The sequence below is a fragment of the Hyperolius riggenbachi genome, chromosome 12 (assembly GCF_040937935.1).
Source record: "Hyperolius riggenbachi isolate aHypRig1 chromosome 12, aHypRig1.pri, whole genome shotgun sequence".
NCBI lineage: Eukaryota > Metazoa > Chordata > Amphibia > Anura > Hyperoliidae > Hyperolius > Hyperolius riggenbachi.
In genome coordinates this window covers 147,793,167-147,819,092 of record NC_090657.1, presented here as the reverse complement: position 1 = coordinate 147,819,092, position 25,926 = coordinate 147,793,167, and positions in this window count along the sequence as shown.

The following is a 25,926-nucleotide window of genomic DNA, read 5'->3' as shown; positions in this document are numbered from 1 at the left end:
CTCTAATTTGCTTGCCAGTGCCAGATATTGCCTGATATTGATATAGGACAGACCACCAGACCAGTAGTCTGTTCCCCATTTTCCCCCGACTGCTCGAACATGATGTGTACAGTACACATGATGCTCCCTTCATGTTTCTGACAGCCCCCTCATATGTGCCTATCTAGAACCGGCCCTGACATGCATACTCTTTGTACCCATACCCTGTACTTCATGCACACTCTCCTTGTACTCATGCTATGTACAAACTTTCTGAGCATGTACCAACACTCACAGTAGTAGAATATCGGTAAATGTACAGATATTCTACTATTTCAGTGCAAGTGATCAGCAAAAAATACAGATATTTTACTAAAGCTATATACAGCTACTGCTACTGTTAGCAGCGTTGTAAAAATGTAAACAAAGCGGATGATTTCCGCTTGTATTTAAATTTAGCCTGCGAGCCGCGAGCAGCTGCTTCCTGATTAATTAGCCTGCAGCCGGCAACGCAGATGTGCGTCGCTGGTCCTGCAGCTACCACTTTGCCGACGCGCGTTATGAGTGCGCGGTCGGCAAGTGGTTAAAGAGAATGTGAACTGAAAATAAAAAGTCAAAATAAACATATACAGGTCATACTTACCTCCTGTGTAGTCTACTCCTCAATCTCTTTCTCCTCTCCTGCGTCCTGTGTGTCCACTGTGATCAATGGAGTTCTCCGTCCTCCATTGTAAAAATGGCCATTACCCCATAACAGCTTCCCGGTCAGCACACTGTTAAACTGTAATATCACCCACTTGAGCCATAGGGAAACATGGACATTACCTTGCGCATTCAGTTGTAACTGACAGCTGCTGGTATAAAACTGACAGCAACTGGTAACTTTCAGTTCTGACAAAATCTTGTCAGAATTGGAAGGGATCACTGTAAGAAGAAAATGGGGAGCCTCTGAGAGGAACTGACGGTGAGGTTAGTATGTAATATTCATTTGCAGCTACATCATGTGTTTGTTTTAAGTAATTTTACTTGCTTCAGGTTCCCTTTAACCACACCCAACCTTAGCCACCCCTGCTCGTGCCTAACAATAAACCACCGCCCCCACACACCCAACTATAAAAAGACTCTGTAATAAATCTCCCCCTCCTACTTATTGCAATTCTGCACAGGGGATCAGACCGGATTGGGCTTGGCTATATCTGCCTGAGCCCAATTGGAAAGTTGCTACTGCTCCTGTGTAGGATTGCAGTAGGTAAATATTTACCTCGCTGGTGTTCGGTGGGCTGCCAACGCTGGATCCCAAAGGGTGAAGAGGATGGGGGAAAGCTCATTAGGATCCAGAGGCTTCCACCTCCCAAGGCAAGTATCCCCTAAGGTTTTCTTTAACCCCACTCCCCCCCAACCCCCCCCCCCCCCCCCCCCCCACACACACACACACACACACACACACACACACACACTCCTAACCCTACCTGTCCCCTGCCAAAATTCACCACAAGAAATACAATTTTTCAGGCTCTGCCATAGGCGCCCATTGAAATACCCAATATCCACAAAAAAGGCATTTTTCAGAGCTCTGTCATAGACGCCCATACAAATACCAACATTGGGGGGTAATTTTCAGGATATGGCTAAATCGATATATGAGATTTCAAGCATATTAGAAAATTGTTGTATATTCCAGAATATACAGTTATTGTAAGTTTATACTGTCAAAATGAAGGGAGTCAGATATTGCACAACCAATATTTTTATTGTACGTTTCTACAAATAAAGATATGTTATTGGGCACCCAAATTTCCACTTCAGTGCCCTCTTGCCGCTACTCTATACTGGTGTCAATGGCAGCTCCCATTTTGTGCACTAGCGTTTGCCGGCTTTTCACCAGGCTCCCAGGTTCCTCAACTAGACACGTTATGCATGTTGTTCTTCTAAAAAGTTATACTGACTTCAGCGGTATTCTCAGTCTAACTCACTTTGGAGCACCCCTGTGTGCCCACTTCCAGTGTTTAGCTTTGCCCTCTTGCAGCCGAGTGCCATGGCACTCTCTGTATGGGAGATACAATGTGTCACAGAAGTGCCACAGCACGAGGGGGAGGGGCAAAGAACCAGATGTGGGTGCACAGGGGGACTCTAAGTTGAGTTAGGTTGAAAACATTGCCAAAGTCGTTATAACTTTTTAGAAGAACATGCATAAAATGACTTCATAGTCTCTTTAAGCGGGTTCAATAGTCAATACATTATATGTACATCTATGTTCTGAAGGTCCCAGAGAGATTTTATTTTCCCATCATTTTCTATTTTTTCCATGTGATTGGTTTTAAATATTGAAGATAAATGTATTACTGTTAAAATTCGGCACCAAAAATAACATAATTTTGCTACCTTGAAGCCAGAGTGACCGATGCAGATTCACTGAAAATCTTCCTCATAACTCTTCTGGTATATCCAGTGAGGTCTGCATTGAAAGTGAACAGTTTTATCGGATGTCTCTTTGGAGAGCACTAAAATGATATCAATGTCTTGACCCAGTAATGGAGGCTATAATTGCCTGAACATTCCAGAGATGTTCCGTATATAGAGGTTGGTCTGATCCTGGCTCCAGTAGTGGAAACCCTGCCCATTCTTGCACTTATTATAGCATCATTAGCAATGACATGGTTGCCATGCAGGATTTGCAGCGCTGTTTTGTATGTTTCTCTCTCTTCTGCAGTGCCTATTGAATTGATAGAACAGCACACATTGGCCTAGATTCATAAAGCATTACTGCATGCGGTAATGCTGAAAACAGCTGACTTTACCGAGCACATAGGAAAATGTCAATTCATAAAGGCTGTTACCGCATGAAAAAGACAAAGACAAACACTTATATAGCGCTTTTCTCCTGGCGGACTCAAAGCACCAGAGCTGCAGCCACTAGGACGCGCTCTATAGGCAGTAGCAGTGTTAGGGAGACTTGCCTAAGGTCTCCTGCTGAATAGGTGCTGGCTTACTGAACAGGCAGAGCCGAGATTCGAACCCTGGTCTCCCATGTCAGAGGCAGAGCCCTTAACCATTACATTATGAAGATACCAAGCAGTGAGGTAAATTACCGACTTGTGCAGTAAATACCTCCACAAATGTCATTAAATGTCAATTCATAAAAGTAAGTTTAATCAAAAGGAAGCGCGCCCATATAAAACAGCACCAGACCAAATAAACACAATTAAAATTACCATAAGGTGAAACAGCGAGGTGCACCGATCATAATATTAGTAGTACATCAAAGTCCTGTAATAACCAGTCCTCAACCCTCTGTTAAACAACACTTAATGTAAGAGTATGGTTATAGGTACAAATCAATAATGATAATTAAACATAGTGCCACAATGGGAGTGCAAATAGCAATAAGGTAATCCAGAATGACAGCGTAAGCTAAAGGATATATACGTCCCTACGCCAGTCTTGGTCTTTCCACGGCTCAATTTTCGGTGGCAGAGAGTGCAGAGGGCATTGCTCTCATCTGAGGCAGACACACACAAAAATTTCCACACCGCTGAGCCCTGGGATGATGGCACTTTGATGGCTGCCGACTGAGTGTTACGTGGGGTGCCACAATCAGAGCAGGAGGAGGAAGATATGTCACGGTTCCATGCGGAAGTTAAAGGGAACCTAAACTGAGAAGGATATGGATTTTTCCTTTTAGAATAATACTAGTTGCCTGACTCTCCTGCTGATCCTGTATCTCTAATGCTTTTAGCCACAGCCCCTGAACAAGCATGCAGATAAGGTGCTCTGACTGAAGTCAGACTGGATTAGCTGCATGCTTGTTGCAGGTGTGTGATTCAGCCACTGCTGCAAACAAAGAGATCGGTAGGACTGCCAAGCAACTGGTATTGTTAAAAAGGAAACATCCATATCCTTCTCAATTAAGGTTCCCTCTAAGGAAGATGAGGTGTTCTGTGTTAGATAGTCAACTACTTTCTGACAATCTTGGGGGTTGATGGCATGTGCCTTCATGTGCGTCCAGGGCGGCATGAAATCACGACAGCACGACCTCGAACAAGCCCGCCGGGGGACCTGCCTCTGGCTCTGCCTGTTTTGTCCATATTGGGGGGGGGGGATGAAGTGAAAGGTATGCACTGACTTGACTAACACAATGTGCAGTAACACTAGTGCAGTGAAAAGGTATGCAGTGACTGGTATATAAAACTGCGTGCTGTCACACAGGTGCAGTGAACAGGTATGCATGGACTGGTATCAATACAATTTGCAGCTGTCACACACGCAGGTGCAGTGAACAGGTATGCACGGACTGGTATTACAAATGTGCAGATTAGAGATGTAGCGAACTGTTCTCCGGCGAACGGTTCCAGGCGAACTTTGGTGGTTCGCGTTCGCCTGCCCCAGGTGAACTTTTGCGGTAGTTCAATTTGCCCCGTAATGCACTATGATGGTCAACTTTGACCCTCCGCATCACAGTCAGCAGGCACATTGTAGCCATTCAGGCTACACTAAGCCCTGGAGCCCCACCCCCCTTATATAAGGCAGCCTGCGGCGGCCATTACAGTCCCTCATCTGCCTGCTATTAGACAGACTAGGCGAGCTGCTGCAGATTGTTCTCCTAGGGACAGATTAGTTAGGTTCTTGGCTGCTTAGCTTGCTCCTGGCTAATTATTATTGCTTTTATAGCACCCCTCAACAGCTCTTTTCAGAGCTAATCCTGTACTTTTTTTTTTTACTGTGTGTCAAACTGACACTTTTGTTGCATGCACAGCCTTGCTAATTCATAGTGTGTGTGCCACTGCCAGCAGCGCAGCACATTCAGTGACTACCTGTGTGTGTGACAGGGAGCTGCACATTGTACTGCCCAGTACTGCATATACCCAGTACCTAGTGTTTACTTAAAGTGAACCTCCAGACTAAAAATCGACTCAGCAGCACTGAAAAGGCCTGGTGTTTCTTTAACAGTTTCACAGCATCAGAACTTTGTTTCTCTTATCCAAGCCTCATTTTTAGCTGCACAGAAGAAAACTGCCCGGGCTTTTTTCCCCCGATGCTGTGCAAAGCATGATGGGATTTCTGATGTTGTTGCTCTCGTTCTGCTGTTTTGGTGCAAATTTTTTCTTTTTTACATTTTGAATTTGACATTTGAAGCCTAGCGTGTGCAGCTGGGAGGGGTTATCAGGACACAGGACAGTTGGAACTGTGTCTCCTGCTCCTTGTCACCTCCTTTCAACCAAAAATATGGCTGCCCCCATGACAAAGATGGCAACCCCCATGAATCACAAACATTTGCCTGTTCTTTTAAAACAGGGTGGGAAAAAAAATTATATTACCTATCTATTCTAATTAACATAAGTAATGTAACTTAATGACAGTATGTTTGTTTAGGCTGAAGTTCCCCTTTAACCCACCTCATCACTGCATATACCTAGCTTTGTGTTGAGTGAACCCAGCTCACTGCATCTAACTACCTGTTGTGTTAAATGAACCCAGCTCACTGCATCTAACTACCTGTTGTGTTGAGTGAACCCAGCTCACTGCATCTAACTACCTGTTGTGTTCAGTGAACCCACCTCACTGCATCTAACTACCTTTACTGTTCAGTGAACCCACCTCACTGCAAATAACTAACTACCTGTTGTGTTGAGTGAACCCACCTCACTGCATATAACTACCTTTACTGTTCAGTGAACCCAGCTCACTGCATCTAACTACCTGTTGTGTTGAGTGGACCCAGCTCACTGCATCTAACTACCTTTATTGTTCAGTGAACCCAGCTCACTGCATCTCTCTACCTTTATTGTTCAGTGAACCCAGCTCACTGCATCTAACTACCTGTTGTGTTGAGTGAACCCAGCTCACTGCATCTTACTACCTGTTGTGTTCAGTGAACCCAGCTCACTGCATCTAACTACCTGTTGTGTTCAGTGAACCCAGTTCACTGCATCGAACTACCTTTACTGTTCAGTGAACCCACCTCACTGCATATAACTACCTGTTGTGTTGAATGAACCCACCTCACTGCATCTACCTACCTTTATTGTTCAGTGAATCCACCTCACTGCATATGACTACCTTTATTGTTCAGTGAACCCACCTCACTGTATATAACTACCTTTACTGTTCAGTGAACCCAGCTCACTGCATCCAACTACCTGTTGTGTTGAGTGAAACCCACCTCACTGCATATACCTAGCATCCCTCCGAGATGGACAAAATGGACAAACCAGGTAGAGGACGAGGTAGAGGCAGACCCAGAGAAAGGCCACCAGGCACCGGCAGGTCTGTGCGAGGTGGTGTTACTGTTGTTTCGTGCAGACCTGGCCCAAAATACAGTGCTCAGAAGAAAGCATGTGCCATCACTTCCCAAAATTGTGAGGACGTGCTTGAGTATTTAACACAGAACACCTCATCTCCCGCAGCCACCAGCGCTACAACAAGCACCATATCCGCATTTCACCCTTCGCAGGAGTTATTTGGTGGTGGTGAAATTACTGATTCACAGCCACTACTGCAACAACAACAAGAAGGCGCAGGTACACCACCTCATACGTCTGAGTTAGGTGGCGATAGTATGGACATAACGTGTGAGGAGGGGGATGATGAACCACCTGAAGTTGGTGCAGTTGAGGAGGTGTCTGAGGAAAGCGAGACTGGCCAGGAGGATTATGAGGATTATACGGATGCCACATACAGTGGTGTGAAAAACTATTTGCCCCCTTCCTGATTTCTTATTCTTTTGCATGTTTGTCACACTTAAATGTTTCTGCTCATCAAAAACCGTTAACTATTAATCAAAGATAACATAATTGAACACAAAGTGCAGTTTTAAATGATGGTTTTTATTATTTAGTGAGGAAAAAAACTCAAAACCTACATGGCCTGTGTGAAAAAGAAATTGCCCCCTGAACCTAATAACTGTTTGGGCCACCCTTAGCAGCAATAACTGCAATCAAGCGTTTGCGATAACTTGCAACGAGTCTTTTACAGCGCTCTGGAGGAATTTTGGCCCACTCATCTTTGCAGAATTGTTGTAATTCAGCTTTATTTGAGGGTTTTCTAGCATGAACCGCCTTTTTAAGGTCATGCCACACAATCTCAATAGGATTCAGGTCAGGACTTTGACTAGGCCACTCCAAAGTCTTCATTTTGTTTTTCTTCAGCCATTCAGAGGTGGATTTGCTGGTGTGTTTTGGGTCATTGTCCTGCTGCAGCACCCAAGATCGCTTCAGCTTGAGTTGACGAACAGATGGCCGGACATTCTCCTTCAGGATTTTTTGGTAGACAGTAGAATTCATGGTTCCATCTATCACAGCAAGCCTTCCAGGTCCTGAAGCAGCAAAACAACCCCAGACCATCACACTATCACCACCATATTTTACTGTTGGTATGATGTTCTTTTGCTGAAATGCTGTGTTACTTCTACGCCAGATGTAACGGGACACGTACCTTCCAAAAAGTTCAACTTTTGTCTCGTCGGTCCACAAGGTATTTTGCCAAAAGTCTTGGCAATCATTGAGATGTTTTTTTTTAGCAAAATTGAGACGAGCCTTAATGTTCTTTTTGCTTAAAAGTGGTTTGCGCCTTGGATATCTGCCATGCAGGCCGTTTTTGCCCAGTCTCTTTCTTATGGTGGAGTCGTGAACACTGACCTCAATTGAGGCAAGTGAGGCTTGCAGTTCTTTAGATGTTGTCCTGGGGTCTTTTGTGGCCTCTCGGATGAGTTTTCTCTGCGCTCTTGGAGTAATTTTGGTCGGCCGGCCACTCCTGGGAAGGTTCATCACTGTTTCATGTTTTTGCCATTTGTGGATAATGGCTCTCACTGTGGTTCGCTGGAGTCCCAAAGCTTTAGAAATGGCTTTATAACCTTTACAAGACTGATAGATCTCAATTACAGTACTTTTGTTTTCATTTGTTCCTCAATTTCTTTGGATCTTGGCATGGTGTCTAGCTTTTGAGGTGCTTTTGGTCTAATTTGTGTCAGCTCCTATTTAAGGGATTTCTTGATTGATACAGGTGTGGCAGTAATCAGGCCTGACTACAGAAATTGAACTCAGGTGTGATAAACCACAGTTAAGTTATTTGTTAACAAGGGGGGCAATCACTTTTTCACACAGGGCCATGTAGATTTGGAGTTTTTTTTCTCACTAAATAATAAAAACCATCATTTAAAACTGCATTTTGTGTTCAATTATGTTATCTTTGACTAATAGTTAACGGTTTTTGATGAGCAGAAACGTTTAAGTGTGACAAACATGCAAAAGAATAAGAAATCAGGAAGGGGGCAAATAGTTTTTCACACCACTGTATGTTCCCAGTAGAGGAGATGACCAGGGGGACAGTTCAGAGGGGGAGTCAGAGAGGAGTAGGAGGAGACGACTCCATGATAGAAGCAGAGGGAGCTCATCCTCAGAAACAGCTGGGGACAGTTTCCAGAGCCATGTATCGCCAGCTATGGACAGCCAGCCAACATGCCCTTCAAACGTCAGCTGCTGATGCCACCGTAGCGCCATCACCCCAGGGGAGCTAAGCGGTTTGGACATTTTTTTAACGTGTGTCTCAGATCGGAGCAAATCCAGCAAAAATTGAGCCGTGGAAAGGCCAACTCTCACGTAGGGACAAGTGCTTTACGAAGGCACCTGGAGAAAAGGCAAGAACACCTGAGGAAAAGCAGCACTCAAAAGACAAACCACCCTCCTCCTCCTCTTACTCCTTCAGGTGCATCGTCTTCATCCGCTTTCTCCCTTGCACCTTTACAGCCACCTTGCTCCACACCGCCTCTTCCCTTGAGCAGTTCCTTCTCCTCTGCCCACAGCAGTACCCAGCTGTCCCTAAAGGAAGTATTTGAGCGTAAGAAGCAAATGTCTGCCAGTCACCCTCTTGCCCGGCGTCTGACAGCTGGCGTGGCGGAACTATTAGCTCGCCAGCTATTACCATACAAGCTGGTGGAGTCAGAGGCTTTCCGTAAGTTTGTGGCCATTGGTACACCACAGTGGAAGATACCAGGCCGCAATTATTTTTCACAAAAGGCCATACCCAAACTGTACCATGCAGTTGAGAGGCAAGTGGTGTCATCTATTGCGAAGAGCGTTGGGTCAAGGGTCCACCTGACCACGGATGCCTGGTCTGCCAAGCACGGGCAGGGCCGCTACATTACATACACAACCCATTGGGTCAACCTGGTGACCGATGGCAGCAAGCAGGGAGTACGTGGCTGCGCAGCGGACCGACTTGTCACACCTCCACGGCTTGCAGGCAGGCCTCCAGCCACCTCCTCTCCGCCTGCTACATCCTCTTCGCTGTCGTCATCCTCCTCCTCCTCCTTGGCTGGTGCCGCGATCTCCTCTCCAGCTACACAGCCCCCGCACCCCAGGGCCTATGCTGCATGCCAGGTACGACTGTGTCACGCAGTGTTAGACATGTCTTGCCTCAATGTGGAGAGTTACACTGGAGCAGCTTTCCTGGCTGCTCTTAACAAACAGGTGGAGCAATGGCTGACCCCGCTCAAGCTTGAGATCGGCAACGTGGTGTGTGACAACTGCAGCAATCTCATTTCCGCGTTGAATTTGGGAAAGCTGACACATGTACCCTGCATGGCACATGTGCTGAATCTGGTCGTGCAAAGATTTGTGTCCAAGTACCCAGGCTTAGAGGACGTCCTGAAGCAGGCCAGGAAGTTGTGTGGGTATTTCAGGCGGTCTTACACGGCCATGGCACGCTTTGCGGGCATTCAGCGTAGAAACAACTTGCCGGTGAGACGCCTGATTTGCGATAGCCTGACTCGCTGGACTTCCACCCTGCTGATGTTCTCTCGCCTGCTAGACCAAGAGAAAGCCGTCACCCAGTACCTGTATCATTAAAGTACAAGGACACAATCGGGGAAGATGGGGATGTTGTGGCCCAACAATTGGACACTGATGTGAAATGCATGCAGGGTCATGGAACCCTTTGAAGAGGTGACCAAACTGGTGAGTCACGCTGAGGGCACCATCAGCGACTTGATCCCCTACGCTTACTTCCTGTAGCGTGCCGTGCGTAGAGTGGTGGATACAGCTGTGGAGGAGCGTGAACAAGAACAGTTACGTTAGCAGGAGTCGTGGGAGCGATTTACATCCGAACCAGATGTTTCCACAACACCTGCGGCAGCACAGAGGGGGGAGGAGGAGGAGGAGGAGGAGGAAGAAGAGGTGTCGTGTGGGGAAGGAGAGGAGTCAGACTCTGATGATGAGGAAGGTGTTTCTGTGGAGGAGGAAGAGGCGGCGGAAGAAGAACAACCGCGGCAGCCGTCACAGGGGGCTTCTGCTGCTCTATGTTCCCGTGTTATTGTTCGTGGCTGGGGGGAGGAAGAGGAGTTGCGTCCCGTCACTGAGGAAGAGCAAGAGGAGATGGAGAGTACGTCTGCATCCAGCTTTGTGCATATGGCCTCTTTCATGTTGTCCAGCCTGTTGAGGGACCCCCGTATCAAAAAACTCAAGGGGAATGACCTGTACTGGGTGGCCACGCTACTAGACCCTCGGTACAGGCACAAAGTGGCGGACCTTTTACCAACTCAACAGAAGGCGGAAAGGATGCAGCACTTGCAGAACAAGCTGCCGATGATGCTTTACAATGCGTTTAAGGGTGATGTGGCTGCACAACGCAATCAAGGTACCACTGGCAGTCTGAGCTGGGACAAGGTCCTCCAGCACCCAAGACTGAGACACCAAAGTGCGCCCCTCCATCCCTCCCACAATGATTGCTATTAGACTAAGAGGCACCCAAGGGCCCACAACACTTTAATCTCTAGTTATCTGCCATGTATCCCCTATTCTTATTTCTCTCTGCTTCAAGCACAATAGGGGAATGATAGCTGAGTGAGTTGTGCGCCCCCTCCTACACTGCGCCCTGAGGCTGGAGCCTCTCTCGCCTCTGCCTCGGCCCAGCCCTGCTGGCAGTAATCCTCCTCCTCCCAAGTCCACGCAGGCAAGGACAGGATGCTCCAGTGATCTCAGGGTGATGTCGGACATGCGGACATTCTTTAGTCCAACTCCTCGCCATAGTCCTTCCGGATCCACCCTCCACCAATGCCTGGACCGGCAGGTAGCCGACTACCTGGCCTTGAGTGTGGATGTAGACACTGCGAGCAGCGACGATGAACACTTGGACTACTGGTTGTGCAGGCTTGACCTGTGGCCAGAGCTGTCCCAATTTGCCATACAACTTCTCTCTTGCCCTGCCGCAAGCGTCCTGTCAGAAAGGACCTTCAGTGCAGCTGAAGGCATTGTCACTGAGAAGAGAAGTCGCCTAAGTCATGAAAGTGTTCAGTACCTGACCTTTATCAAAATGAATGAGGAATGGATCACGGAGGGCTACTGCACGACCGAAGACTAAGTCGGTCCCCACACACAGCATCTCTGCCTGCAGGCCACTTGCCTTCTCCGCCACCACCAACAGGGTCCAGGACTCTAGGCGGATTCCTGAATTTTTAAGGCCGCTGCTAGCAGCGTCCGCTACACTAATTTTTCGGGTGCGTGTACATGCCTGCCTAATTTTTCTGGCTGCACTGCGGGCTGCTGCAACAAAAAACAAAAGGCATGTACATGTGCCCATCCCCCTTCGTGATCATTACCTTGCCGCGGTGAAGGGGCTTGCATATCACAATGAAGTAATGACCGCCGGCTATTTAAGTGTCTCGGGTGGGGGTGGCACACCAAAGATAATAAGGTCGTTGCTTTATTGTGGTCAGACCAAATTTGATCAGCTGGACAGTCACTGTTCTGTCATTCAGCTACATCAGCCGGGCGACCATATGGGCTGTAAAGCCACCGTCACCTGCACTCTTGTCATGGTGCGCACCAGTCCAGCACGGCTGTCACTACACAAATGGCTGTTTGCAGTCACTGCATACCTTTCACTGCATCTGTGACTGCACATTGTATTATACCTGGCAGTCAGTGCATAACTTGCACTTGAATGGACGGCAGACTTTCCCTCCATAACTTATTCCTGTTAAAGGATTTAAAGTTGACTCATTACAATTAGGGCCTCAAAAGACCTCCTGAGTCCTGTATTGTTATTTTTGGTCACTACCTCGGGGCGGGCATGCCTGCTGCCCTCCTTGCCTGAATGTGTGGTGGTAGCCATTTCTTAGGCTCCAACTCCAGACCGGAATCACACTAGGAAGGGTTCCCCCGCCATTACCCATGGTCAGTGGTCACAATGGCAGACTTGGGGCCTGATTCACAAAACGGTGATAACTCAGTTATCACGCCTAAAAGACTTTAGGCATGATAACCTTTGCACTAGCAAAGTTATCACCGCTTTGTGCTCTAACTCGCGCGAAGCTACCGTGCGTACGCGCATACAGTCCCATAGGGCTTAATGGGAGCTTCGCGCGAAGCGCCGGGTGCTGCGCGCGCGGAAAATTCGCGCGAGTTTCTTCTTATCATGCCTAAACTGAGTTTAGGCGTGATAAAGGGGTTTTCACTCGCGTGCAAACACTTTGCACCGCTTTGTGAATCAGGCCCTTGACCTCCATAACAGATTCTCGCCGGAGACCAACCTGGTGAATCGCAGTGAAGGCACCATCAGTTTTGCCCTCCATAACTGATTCACGTTAAAGGATTTAAAGTCAACTCATTCCAAAAACAGCAGGGCCTCCCGAGTCCCGCATTGTTGTTTTTGGTCACTACCTCGGGGCGGGCATGCCTGCTGCCCTTCTTGCCTGGATGTGTGGTGGTAGCCGTTTCTTAGGCTCCAAGTCCGGAACGCAATAGAAACCGGACCATTACCCGTGGCCGGTGGTCACTAGTCACCATGGTACTGAAACTATAGTACCATCAAACGGTTTCACACAATTGAAAAAAATGGCAAACTTGCCCTCCATAAAACATTCCTGGCAAATGCTTTTGACTTGGTTTGTCTTCCACTGGGTCAAGGGTCCACCTGACCACAGATGCCTGGTCTGCAAAGCACGGTCAGGGCAGGTACAGCATGGGTCTCAGCAGGCTCCCACTTCGGGCCATTACTCATGGTGACAATGTCAGACTTGCCCTCCATGACTGATTCCCGTTAAAGGATTTAAAGTCAACTCATTCCAAAAACAGCAGGGCCTCCCGAGTCCCGTATTGTTATTTTTGGTCACTACCTCGGGGCGGGCATGCCTGCTGCCCTCCTTGCAATGAATGTGTGGTGGTAGCCGACCGTTTGTTAGGCATCAACTCCGGACCGGAATCACACCAGGAAGGGTTCCCCCCGCCATTACCCTTGGTCGCAATGGCAGACTTGCCCTCCATAATAGATTCTCGTTGCAGGTACTGAACAGCAAGTAGAAAATGTAATGTAAAAAAAATAGATGTAAGCTTTAACAATGGTAGAGAAAGAACCATCGACAGTTGATAAGGCAGACAGGCATTACCTAACCAGACATCACTGAGTGAGGAAGAGCAATCACGCCATGTTGCGCAGTAGTCCAGCACGGCCGTCACTACACAAACAACTGTTTGCGGTGCGTTACACAGTGAGTTTGGTGTGTCAGTGTGAAGCAGTACACTAATTAAACTACCTAATTGATGTATACACATGCAAGATGTTTTAAAGCACTTTAAGCCTGCAATTTAGCATGCAATGTGATTTCTGCCTTGCTTTGCATTAAATCCAGATTTTTCCGCAGGACTTTTGGCGTGTATCCCACTCCGCCATGCCCCCCTCCAGGTGTTAGACCTCTTGAAACATAATTTCCATCCTTTTTGTGGCCAGCATAAGTGTTTCTAGTTTTCAAAGTTCGCCTCCCCATTGAAGTCTATTGCGGTTCGCGAACCGAAACTTCAGCGGAGGTTCGCGAACAGGGTTCGCAAATCGAAAACTGGAGGTTCGCGACATCTCTAGTGCAGATGTCACACACACAAGTACCATGAACAGGTATGCAGTGACTGGTATATAAAACTGCGTGCTGTCACGCAGGTGCAGTGAACAGGTAGGCACTGAATGTGCTGGGCCTGACACAGTAAAGCAATTAGCAAGGGCCAGCTGAACATCACAAGAACATTAGCTCTCAAACATTAGCTCTCAAAAGAGCTGTTTTAGGGTGCTTTTTAGCAACAAATATCAGCAAGGAGCAAGCTAACAGACCTCCTAACTATCGCTTTCCCTATCTCTCCAATGTCTCGCCCTTTTCTCACTAATACTGCAGCACACAGAGTGAGAACATGGCCGATGCTGCTGCCTTATATAAGGAGGGGGGGGGGGGCTCCAGGAGGGAGTGCAGCCTGATTGACTACTGACTGTGATGTAGAGGGCCAAAGTTTAGCCCAATGATGTAGTATAGGGGGCAGGTCGAACTCGCATAAAGTTTGCATTCGATCGCGAGCGTGAACCCGTGATGTTTGCACAAATAAGTTCGCATGCGAACCGTTCGGGCCATCACTACCAGTCAATTCCAGGTGATGCTACTTTTTTTTTACAATGCACTTTTATGTAAAAGATATACATGTTTTTTTAACTAGTGCTAGAAGCTGTAACAATTTGGATAATTAAATGTGAAGATGTTTAAGCAACAATTGTGATGTCAAAAAGTGTAGTCAAAATAGTCTGTTAAAGTTTTAAGTTTAAGCTTTTCTTATGGAAGTATCAAGTTATTTAAAAATAAATCTAAGGGCTTGTTGTTTTGTAAATCACTCTAAAAGCGTTTGTGCAATGATATGGGAGTGGTCATATATGAGCGCTCCGCAGTGGCTTAGCTAAGGAGCTGTGGGCCCCGATGCAAGTTTTACATTGGGGGCCCCCCAAGCCTCTATGCATAACAATTGATACGGTGTACCAAAACCTGCCAAGGACAACCACAGTGTCAGAGGTGCAAGAAAGGGATGGGGAACAGCTTGTTAATGAATATTCTTATTCAGGGCCGGATTACCAACCAGGCAACAAAAGCAGTCGCTTGGGGCCCCCCATTCAGAGTCAAAGGGGCCCCATCAGCACATAAACCAGCCATCGCTATCCTGTCAGCGGTGGCTGGATGGTATAATGGTTAAAGGGACTCTGAGCAGGGCAGTAACTATGGAAAGATGCATATCATTTTAAAGCTCTCTTTCTCCTCTTTCCAATGATATATAAACCGCCACCCTATGCCTTTTAGTTTTCGCTATTTTCGCGATCGAAATCGCGACCACGGCAATTTTGATTACGAAAATCGTGAAAACTAAAAGGCATACGGTGGCAGTTTATCTATCATTACAAAGAGGAGAAAGAGAGCTTCAAAAGGATATGCATCTTTCCATAGTTACATTGTATTATACAGGACGACTTTTCTCCAAAGACGGCAGCTCGATTCAGCACAATGCAATGAAATATAAGGAACCCAGGGGGATATAATTACAAACATCATGCTAGTAGGTGTGAGGATGTAATTAATTAGTTGTGGGTATGCTTAAAGGCATACCCACAGGCGCTGCTCGGAGTCTCTGCCTATGACACAGGAGACCAGGCTCTGCCTGTTCAGTAAGTCAGCACCTATTCAGTAGGAGACCTTAGGCAAATCTCTCTAACACTGCTACTGCCTATAGTGGCTGCAGCTCTGGCGCTTTGAGTCCACCAGGAGAAAAGCGCAATATAAATGTTATTTGTCTTGTCTTGTCAAATGATGCAGTGCGCTGCTGATTGCCTTCAGAGCCAGGCTCTCCTCCTAGGTCCCCCTCCTGCTACTGTGCGCTCTGCCACTGCCCACTCCTCCCTCCCTTCCCACAGAGAACCACAGTTGCAGCAAGAATGATAACAGCAGATGGCAAACGCTCACCCACCTATCCATGATCCAAGCGATAGAGATCCCGTCATCTGAAACCCATCTGTCTCTTCTACAGTGCAGCCGCTCGCTCTGAACTTCCTGATTCTCAGATCAGACAGTAAGTAGGAAGTAGTAGTAATAGTAGTAGTAACAGATGGGCAGCACTCTAGAGGAGACAGATGGGCTCTGGATGACGGGACCTCTATTGCTTGGATCGCAATAGGTGAATATGAGTCATCTGGTGCTGTCATTCTCCCCCGCTGCGGCTGCCTTCTCTGCTGGACTATCATATTCACTGGGATGGAGGCTGACTAGTTTGGGAGGAAAGCGGTTGTTCGGTGGTGGGGGTGGTTATGTAATTCTGTCTTTGGTGGGGGCGGCTTCCGGGTTGGCGGTGTCCACAGCTTTCTGCTATTGCCAGGCTGGAGATGCAGAGGGAAAGTGCTGCTGCTGCGATATCTGGCGCCCTCTTCACAGGGGTGCCCCAGCCCCTGAGTGCAAATGTCCCAGCCATTCATCTCTCACTCTGCATTTTGCCGCTGCTATTCCCTGCATTGTGCACCCACAGAGGAAAGCGGGCTGTTGCCCATAGCAAACAGTAGCTCAGCTGCCCCATTGTGTGTAGCATGTTGCTGTGCAGCTGCATCTTCTGATTCTATTACAACATTATGGGGGGCCCAAATATGTTACTTTGCTTAGGGCAAATACTGCAGCTGCGGCAGGGCCCTTCTGGCCCAAGGGCCCTGATGCAGTCACAACCTCTGCACCCTCTATTGCTACGCCCCTGGTGCTCCGCTTTCTATTAATTCCCAAACATGGCTCCTGTACCATTTTCTGAGCGTTTGTGTTCAATAAAAAGTATAGGGATATCGCAAAGCGTTTAAAAAAGCGCTTTGAACTGTGATTTCCCGAGTGCTTAAATAAATAAATACATTGTATTTATTCATTTCCGGTACAAGACTTCACTTCCTGACTAACGTCAGGAAGTGTCAAAATTAATCTCTCAACAAAAGCACTTAGAAAAGCGCTTACAAAAGCGGTTTTCTAAGTGCAAAGCGCAGGGAAAAGCACTTTTAAAATCACTAACCAAATTGCTCAGTGCTTGCGATTGCGCTAGAAATTTGTAAAGGGGGCATTCACACTATGCGGATTGCGCAATAATAATGCATGTAATAATACTGTACGTGAATTTACTGCCCATACAGTTGTACAGGCATGTTCACATGTGTGATGCATTGCATGGGTAGTAAGTTCACATCTGGTATTATTGTGCAATGGAAAGCAATAAATATGGATGCACCCGGGCTGCTATCACTGCATGAAAATTCACATTGCGAAAATCAACATCAGAAATCTGTGTAATGTAATCCTATGTAACAGTTAACATTCACTGCATTTTTTTCCTTCAGGGAAAAAAAATGCACAGCCTGGAGCAGTTTATTGCATTGTTCCACATACTATTCACATGTAATAAAAGGCAATGGTTCCACATGCGAATTTGTGTATTTTATAAAAGTTTCCCCTCTAACATGCTTCTTCCTGTTTCCTGTGTAGTCACAGTAATGTCATGTTGAGATTAAACATTGGATGTGTAAATTTAAATAACATCCAAAACGCACATAAAAACGGATGTGTTTTTACAAATTCATGTTAAAAACACATTTTCACACACGTGCGAAAACAAAATGAGCGGCAGTGGAAATGGGTCCTAAGGGAAACTGGGGAAGAGGGGGAAAATAATATATGTACAGTATATATACACATATACAGTATATAAAAATATATATACGCACGCACGCACACACACACACACACTCCAGCCTAGCTGAAACCCACTAGAGCATTTTTTTTGAGTGTTTAGGGAGCCCTTTAAATCACTAGTGATTTTCCTAACTGCTCTGCCTATGTAAATCAATATAACAAATTCCACAGAAGCGATTGTGATTTGCAAAATCGCGATCGCAGGACATGCGGCATTTTGGGACCATTTGCGCATCAATGTAAAGTATTAAAGTGCTGGCAAATCGCTCATGAATTTTACACATAGCGATTTGTGTGCAATTTTAAATGATAATTTGAAAGTACCAATCAGAATTAAAATCGCAAAATCGCTACAATGGCTGGCAAAAAGCTACACTTTTTAAAATTGCTACCAAAATCACTGGAAAACGCTCATGAAATCGCTTACAAAACGCTGATTAAAAATGCTATAGATTGCGCTAGCGATTTGTAGTGGGTTCCAGGCCACACACACATAAATACACATATATACAGTGGGTTGCAAAAGTTTTCGGCCCCCTTGAAGTTTTCCACATTTTGTCACATTACTGCCACAAATATGAATCAATTTTATTGGAATTCCACGTGAAAGACCAATACAAAGTGGTGTACACGTGAGAAATGGAACGAAAATCATACATGATTCCAAACATTTTTTACAAATCAACTGCAAAGTGGGGTGTGCGTAATTATTCAGCCCCCTTTGGTCTGAGTGCAGTCAGTTGCCCATAGACATTGCCTGATGAGTGCTAATGACTAAATAGAGTGCACCTGTGTGTAATCTAATGTCAGTACAAATACAGCTGCTCTGTGACGGCCTCAGAGGTTGTCTAAGAGAATATTGGGAGCAACAACACCATGAAGTCCAAAGAACACACCAGACACGTCAGGGATAAAGTTATTGAGAAATTTAAAGCAAGCTTAGGCTACAAAAAGATTTCCAAAGCCTTGAACATCCCACGGAGCACTGTTCAAGCGATCATTTAGAAATGGAAGGAGTATGGCACAACTGTAAACCTACCAATACAAGGCGTCCACCTAAACTCACAGACCGAACAAGGAGAGTGCTGATCAGAAATGCAGTCAAAAGGCCCATAGTGACTCTGGATGAGCTGCAGAGAACTATAGCTCAGGTGGGGGAATCTATCCATAGGACAACTATTAGTCGTGCACTGCACAAAATTGGCCTTTATGAAAGAGTGGCAAGAAGAAAGCCATTGTTAACAGAAAAGCATAAGAAGTCGCATTTGCAGAATGCCACTAACCACGTGGGGGACACAGCAAACATGTGGAAAAAGATGCTCTGGTCAAATGAGACCAAAACTGAACTTTTTGGCCAAAATGCAAAACGCTATGTGTGGCGGAAAACTAACACTGCACATCACTCTGAACACACCATCCCCATTGTCAAATATGGTGGTGGCAGCATCATGCTCTGGGGGTGCTTCTCTTCAGCAGGGACAGGGAAGCTGGTCAGAGTTGATGGGAAGATGGATGGAGCCAAATACAGGGCAATCTTGGAAGAAAACCTCTTGTGCTACGTACACACATGCGACAACGATCGTTCGTTGAGAACGACGAACGAGCTTTTAATTGATGAAAGAACAACCTGAGTAAAGTTAGTTTTTAAATGTGTGTAACGATCTGATCGTTAGAACGAACGTTACATCACGTAAAGCAACTATTGCGCCTGCGCATAAAAATGAGAAGTTACAGGGAGAAATAGTGAAATGCGCATGTCAAGCCTAGTACGAACGACCGTTTGCAACGATGTACTACTTTTGCAAACGATCGTCGTTGGTTAAAATCCGCCGAGACAGAACTTTCTTTTGTAGCGATTTGGCTCGTTCGTCGTTTGCCTTAATAGTCGGTGGTTCGTTTTTTGTAACGATCGTCGTTAGTAAAGATCGGAGAACGATCGTTACAAACGACTATAGTCGCATGTGTGTACGCACCTTTGGAATCTGCAAAAGACTTGAGACTCGGGGCGGAGGTTCACCTTCCAGCAGGACAAGGACCCTAAACATAAAGCCAGGGCAACAATGGAATGGTTTAAAACAAAATATATCCATGTGTTAGAATGGCCCAGTCAAAGTCCAGATCTAAATCCAATCGAAAATCTGTGGCAAGATCTGAAAACTGCTGTTCACAAACGCTGTCCATCTAATCTGATTGAGCTGGAGTTGTCCTGCAAAGAAGAATGGGCAAGGATTTCAGTCTCTAGATGTGCAAAGCTGGTAGTGACATACCCTAAAAGACTGGCAGCTGTAATTGCAGCAAAAGGTGGTTCTACAAAGTATTGACTCAAGGGGCTGAATAATTACGCACACCCCACTTTGCAGTTATTTATTTGTAAAAATGTTTGTAATCATGTATGATTTTCATTCCACTTCTCACGTGTACACCACTTTGTATTGGTCTTTCACATGGAATACCAATAAAATTGATTTATGTTTGTGGCAGTAATATGACAAAATGTGGAAAACTTCAAGGGGGCCCAAATACTTTTGCAAGCCACTGTGTGTATGTATATATATATATATATATATATATATATATATATATATATATATATATATAATCTATATCCATCTCCTACTAATATAATAAATGGGAAAGTTCGGATGTTTGAATGTTTGTTACTCGATCACGCAAAGATGGCTGAACGGATTTGAATGAAATTTGGCACACTCATAGTACATTACCTGGAATAAAGTATAGGATACTTTTTATTCCCATAACCAAAAAGGGGGCGGAGACAAATACAAATTTCACTGGAAAATGTAAACTGCAGCCATTCTTACACTGTTAATGGCAGGGTTCTCAAACTTTGCACAGTTGGTCATTCGGTGACTGGGATTAATATTCAGAAAGGTGGGAGGAGCCTACAAAAGCCAATCATAATTTACCTATTGATTTTCAAGGGGAATATTTACATTGCTGCCATTCTTGCACTGTTAATGGCACAAGCCTCAAACCTGGTACAGTTGATCATTGGGTGACTGGGGTTCAATTTCAGAAAGGGGGTGGAGCCACAAACAGCCAATCAGATTTGTTTCATTCCAATGCAAATGATTGATGCCAAACACCGCAAAGCTCACAAACTTGGTAATTGAGTAATTGATTAATTGAGTGTGAGGGTTAGAAAAGTGGGCACAACCAACACCAGACAAATGCATAAGCGGGCAACGCGGGGTCATGAGTGGGTGGAGACAAATACAAATTTTACTGGGGAAATGTAAACTGCAGCCATTCTTATACTGTTAATTGTAGGGTTCTCAAACATTGCACAGTTACTTACTGGGTGACTAGGATTAATATTCAGAAAAGTGGGTGGGGCCTACAAAAGCCAATCAAAAATTACCTATTGATTTTTCAGGGGAATATTTAATTGCTGCCATTCTTGCACTGTTAGTGGCACAAGCCTCAAAACTGGTACAGTTGATCATTGGGTGACTTGGGTTTGAATTGATAAAAGGGGGTGGAGCCACAAACAGCCAATCTTATTTGTTTCATTTTAACACAGGTTATTGATGCCAAAAACCGCAAAGCTCACAAACTTAGTCATTGAGTAATTGAGTAATTGTGTGTTAGGGTTAGGAAAAGAGGGCGCAGCCAAAACCAACCAAATACATAATCTGGCAATACCGGGTCATCAGTGGGTGGAGACAAATACACATTTCACTGAGAAAATGTAAACTGCAGCCATTCTTACACTGCTAATGGTAGGATTTTCAAACTTTGCACAATTGGTCACTGGGTGACTGGGATTAATATTAAGAAAAGTGGGTGGAGCCTACAAAAGCTAATCAAAATTCACCTATTGATTTTCAAGGGGAATATGTAATTGCTGCTATTCTTGCACTGTTAATGGCACAAGCCTTAAACCTGGTACAGTTGGTCATTGGGTGACTGGGGTTCAAATTAAGACAAAGGGGTGGAGCCACAAACAGCCAATCAGATTTGTTTAATCTCAATGCAAATTATTAATGCCAAAGACCGCAAAGCGCACAAACTTGGTCATTGAGTAATTGTGTGTTAGGGTTAGAAAAAGTAGGCGGAGCCAACACCAGCCAAAAACATACCCGAACAATGTCAGGAAATCAGTGGGTGGAGAAAAATACAAATTTTTATTGGGAAAATGTAAACTGCAGCCATTCTTACACTGTTAGTGGTAGGGTTCTCAAACTTTGCACAGTTGGTCACTGGGTGACTGGGATTAATATTCAGAAAGGTGGGTGGAGCCTACAAAAGCCAATTAAAATGCACCTATTGCTTTTTAAGGGGAATATTTAATTGCTGCCATTCTTGCACTGTTAATGGCACAAGCCTCTTGCACTGTTAATCACCTGTACCTGGTATACTTGGCCATTGGGTGATTTGGGGTTCAAATTCAGAATTATTTTATTTCAATGCAAATTATTGATGTCAAAGACCAAAGCTCACAAACTTGGTCATTAAGTAATTAAGTAATTGTGTGTTAGGATTAGGAAAAGAGGGCGCGGCCAACACCAGCCAAATACATAATCTGGCAATACCGGGGTCATAAGTGGGCGGAGACAAATACACATTTCACTGAGAAAATGTAAACTGCAGCCATTCTTACACTGTTAATGGCAGGGTTCTCAAACTTTGCACAGTTGGTAATTCGGTGACTGGGATTAATATTCAGAAAGGTGGGAGGAGCCTACAAAAGCCAATCATAATTTACCTATTGATTTTCAAGGGGAATATTTACATTGCTGCCATTCTTGCACTGTTAATGGCACAAGCCTCAAACCTGGTACAGTTGATCATTGGGTGACTGGGGTTCAATTTCAGAAAGGGGGTGGAGCCACAAACAGCCAATCAGATTTGTTTCATTCCAATGCAAATGATTGATGCCAAACACCGCAAAGCTCACAAACTTGGTAATTGAGTAATTGATTAATTGAGTGTGAGGGTTAGAAAAGTGGGCACAACCAACACCAGACAAATGCATAAGCGGGCAACACGGGGTCATGAGTGGGTGGAGACAAATACAAATTTTACTGGGGAAATGTAAACTGCAGCCATTCTTATACTGTTAATTGTAGGGTTCTCAAACATTGCACAGTTACTTACTGGGTGACTAGGATTAATATTCAGAAAAGTGGGTGGGGCCTACAAAAGCCAATCAAAAATTACCTATTGATTTTTCAGGGGAATATTTAATTGCTGCCATTCTTGCACTGTTAGTGGCACAAGCCTCAAAACTGGTACAGTTGATCATTGGGTGACTTGGGTTTGAATTGATAAAAGGGGGTGCAGCCACAAACAGCCAATCTTATTTGTTTCATTTTAACACAGGTTATTGATGCCAAAAACCGCAAAGCTCACAAACTTAGTCATTGAGTAATTGAGTAATTGTGTGTTAGGGTTAGGAAATGAGGGCGCAGCCAAAACCAACCAAATACATAATCTGGCAATACCGGGTCATCAGTGGGTGGAGACAAATACACATTTCACTGAGAAAATGTAAACTGCAGCCATTCTTACACTGCTAATGGTAGGATTTTCAAACTTTGCACAATTGGTCACTGGGTGACTGGGATTAATATTAAGAAAAGTGGGTGGAGCCTACAAAAGCTAATCAAAATTCACCTATTGATTTTCAAGGGGAATATGTAATTGCTGCTATTCTTGCACTGTTAATGGCACAAGCCTTAAACCTGGTACAGTTGGTCATTGGGTGACTGGGGTTCAAATTAAGACAAAGGGGTGGAGCCACAAACAGCCAATCAGATTTGTTTAATCTCAATGCAAATTATTAATGCCAAAGACCGCAAAGCGCACAAACTTGGTCATTGAGTAATTGTGTGTTAGGGTTAGAAAAAGTAGGCGGAGCCAACACCAGCCAAAAACATACCCGAACAATGTCAGGAAATCAGTGGGTGGAGAAAAATACAAATTTTTATTGGGAAAATGTAAACTGCAGCCATTCTTACACTGTTAGTGGTAGGGTTCTCAAACTTTGCACAGTTGGTCACTGGGTGACTGGGATTAATATTCAGAAAGGTGGGTGGAGCCTACAAAAGCCAATTAAAATGCACCTATTGCTTTTTAAGGGGAATATTTAATTGCTGCCATTCTTGCACTGTTAATGGCACAAGCCTCTTGCACTGTTAATCACCTGTACCTGGTATACTTGGCCATTGGGTGATTTGGGGTTCAAATTCAGAATTATTTTATTTCAATGCAAATTATTGATGTCAAAGACCAAAGCTCACAAACTTGGTCATTAAGTAATTAAGTAATTGTGTGTTAGGATTAGGAAAAGTGGGCGGGGCCAACACCAGCCAAATACATACCCAGGCAACGCTGGGCGTCCAGCTAGTGTATGTATATATATATATATAAATACAGGGAGTGTTATAATTCCCTGTGCATGCTATGCAGCCATGGCGTGCATAGTCCGATTACGCTGGGCTGAATTAGTTTAAGGAGCGCTTCATTACATTTAACGGTCGCTCCACTGAACCTGCCCAAAGCCCGGCGCTTCCACTAGTTATAAAGAACGATATTGTTGTACATTGATTGGCCCAGTAGCCTGACTGTCACTTGATTGGCCCAGTAGCCTGACTGTCACTTGATTGGCCCAGTAGCCTGACTGTCACTTGACAGTCCGGCTACTGGGCCAACCAAAGTGCAGCAATATCTTCTTTGAAACCACTGGACCCACCGGGCGGGTTCAGTGGAGTGACCATTAAATGTAACGAAGGGCTCTTCAACCTGTTGCTGACCTGATTGGCGTGAACGCGGTGGCTGGCCTAGGACCATTCCATTGCCATGCCTCCATGCGCTGCTGTAGCAGCGCAGCTTACTGAATCGAGCCCCAAGTGTTACATGCATTTCTGTGTGTTGCACTTTGAAGCGCACAGTAATGCAAGTGAATGGGTTCTTTTTTTAGCGAATAGCAATGCGCTTTGGAGATGTGTTTTTACCCCTATCTTAAAAAAAATTCAAATCTTTATTGACAACTGCTGTTTCAAATAAGCAAAACATGGATTCAAGCACATGTAAATGCAAGGGTGTGCCTAAAACAGCGCACCGCAACACACTGAAGAGCGTTATGAAACTCACATCCACGCAGGGTTTTTTTTATATGCGCTTAAATACGTTTCTTAATGCCACCAATGTGAACGAGGCCTAAGGCTGGATTTGACACTGAGCTGAACTTCTGTTTGTTGTAGAGCTTCTAGCGACACCCAGTGGTTGTTTTCATGCTATAATCTGCATTTGAAGTAAGGCCAGAAACCCAATAGGAGCGATTTTCTGAGCGCTTTGCTAATGTAATGTTATGGGTGTGATCCCACTTGAGCGATGTGATTTTATGAAAATCCCCCATAGCATTGCATTAGCGTTTTCAAATCACTAGAGATTAAAAATCGCTCCTAGTGGGTTTCTGGCCTAAAGCGGGATTCCGTTTATTTAAAAAAAAATTGCCAGTTTAGATCTGGTCTTAAAAAGTGGGTGTGGTTAGGAAGAATGAATCCTACCTAATAAAACCCCTGTGTGACTGCGTCCCATGTCCGTGTGTGTGTCTGCTTTGCGATACTGTGCATGTGCCGCAGGGACAGCCGTTGGTTCGGACAGGAGCAGGACAGCCAGGGGGGCGGCGGGCTGGGCGGGCGAGCGTGCATGTGTGCGATGAGCGGGCGCTGACGGGTGGTGGCGGTGACGGACCTACAGCCCATTATTAAACGGGCTAAGGTCTCTAGTATAAACATATTTACTATCACAAGGTCTATATTTAGCTCTATTCCATGGGTCTGTGTTGCAAGCCCTTCTTTAAAGGGAGCAATACACGTCATCATTAGCTTTGCCTTCATTATGATACCACTGCTGAATCATCTATTTATAGCAATAAGTTGCTAATTACAGCATCACAATTGGTATTATTGTGTTTATTATTTATAGTATTTATAAAGCGCCTAACACCTGGACTATGGCATACCGGAGGGGGATCCATGGCAAAAGTCCCACCAAAAATTGCGGAGTTGGCTCAGAGTCATGTGTTTTAATCGCTAAAGGGCAGAAATCACATTACATTTCTAAATTGGTGGAATAAAGTGCTTTAAGGCAGCTTTCACGTGTACGTTAAAAAAGGGCGTGGGGAAAAAAGGGCGCAGGGTTTTAAACGATAAGCATGAATAACGTTTAAAAGAAAATTGTGCTATATTTTGTTTAAAAGTAATGTTTTATAAAGTTATAAATCATTAAATAATGTGTATGAAATCGGCAATTGTAAAAACGTTAATCTTCCCTGTTTAAAAAGTGAAATGTAGAATAACGTTTTATAAAAGATTAATAAGAATTTTACTAAAGCTATACCTAACCCTACTCTCATACAGAACCCTCCCTGTACCTACCCCTAGACCCCCCTGGTGGTGCCTAACCCTTAGACCCTC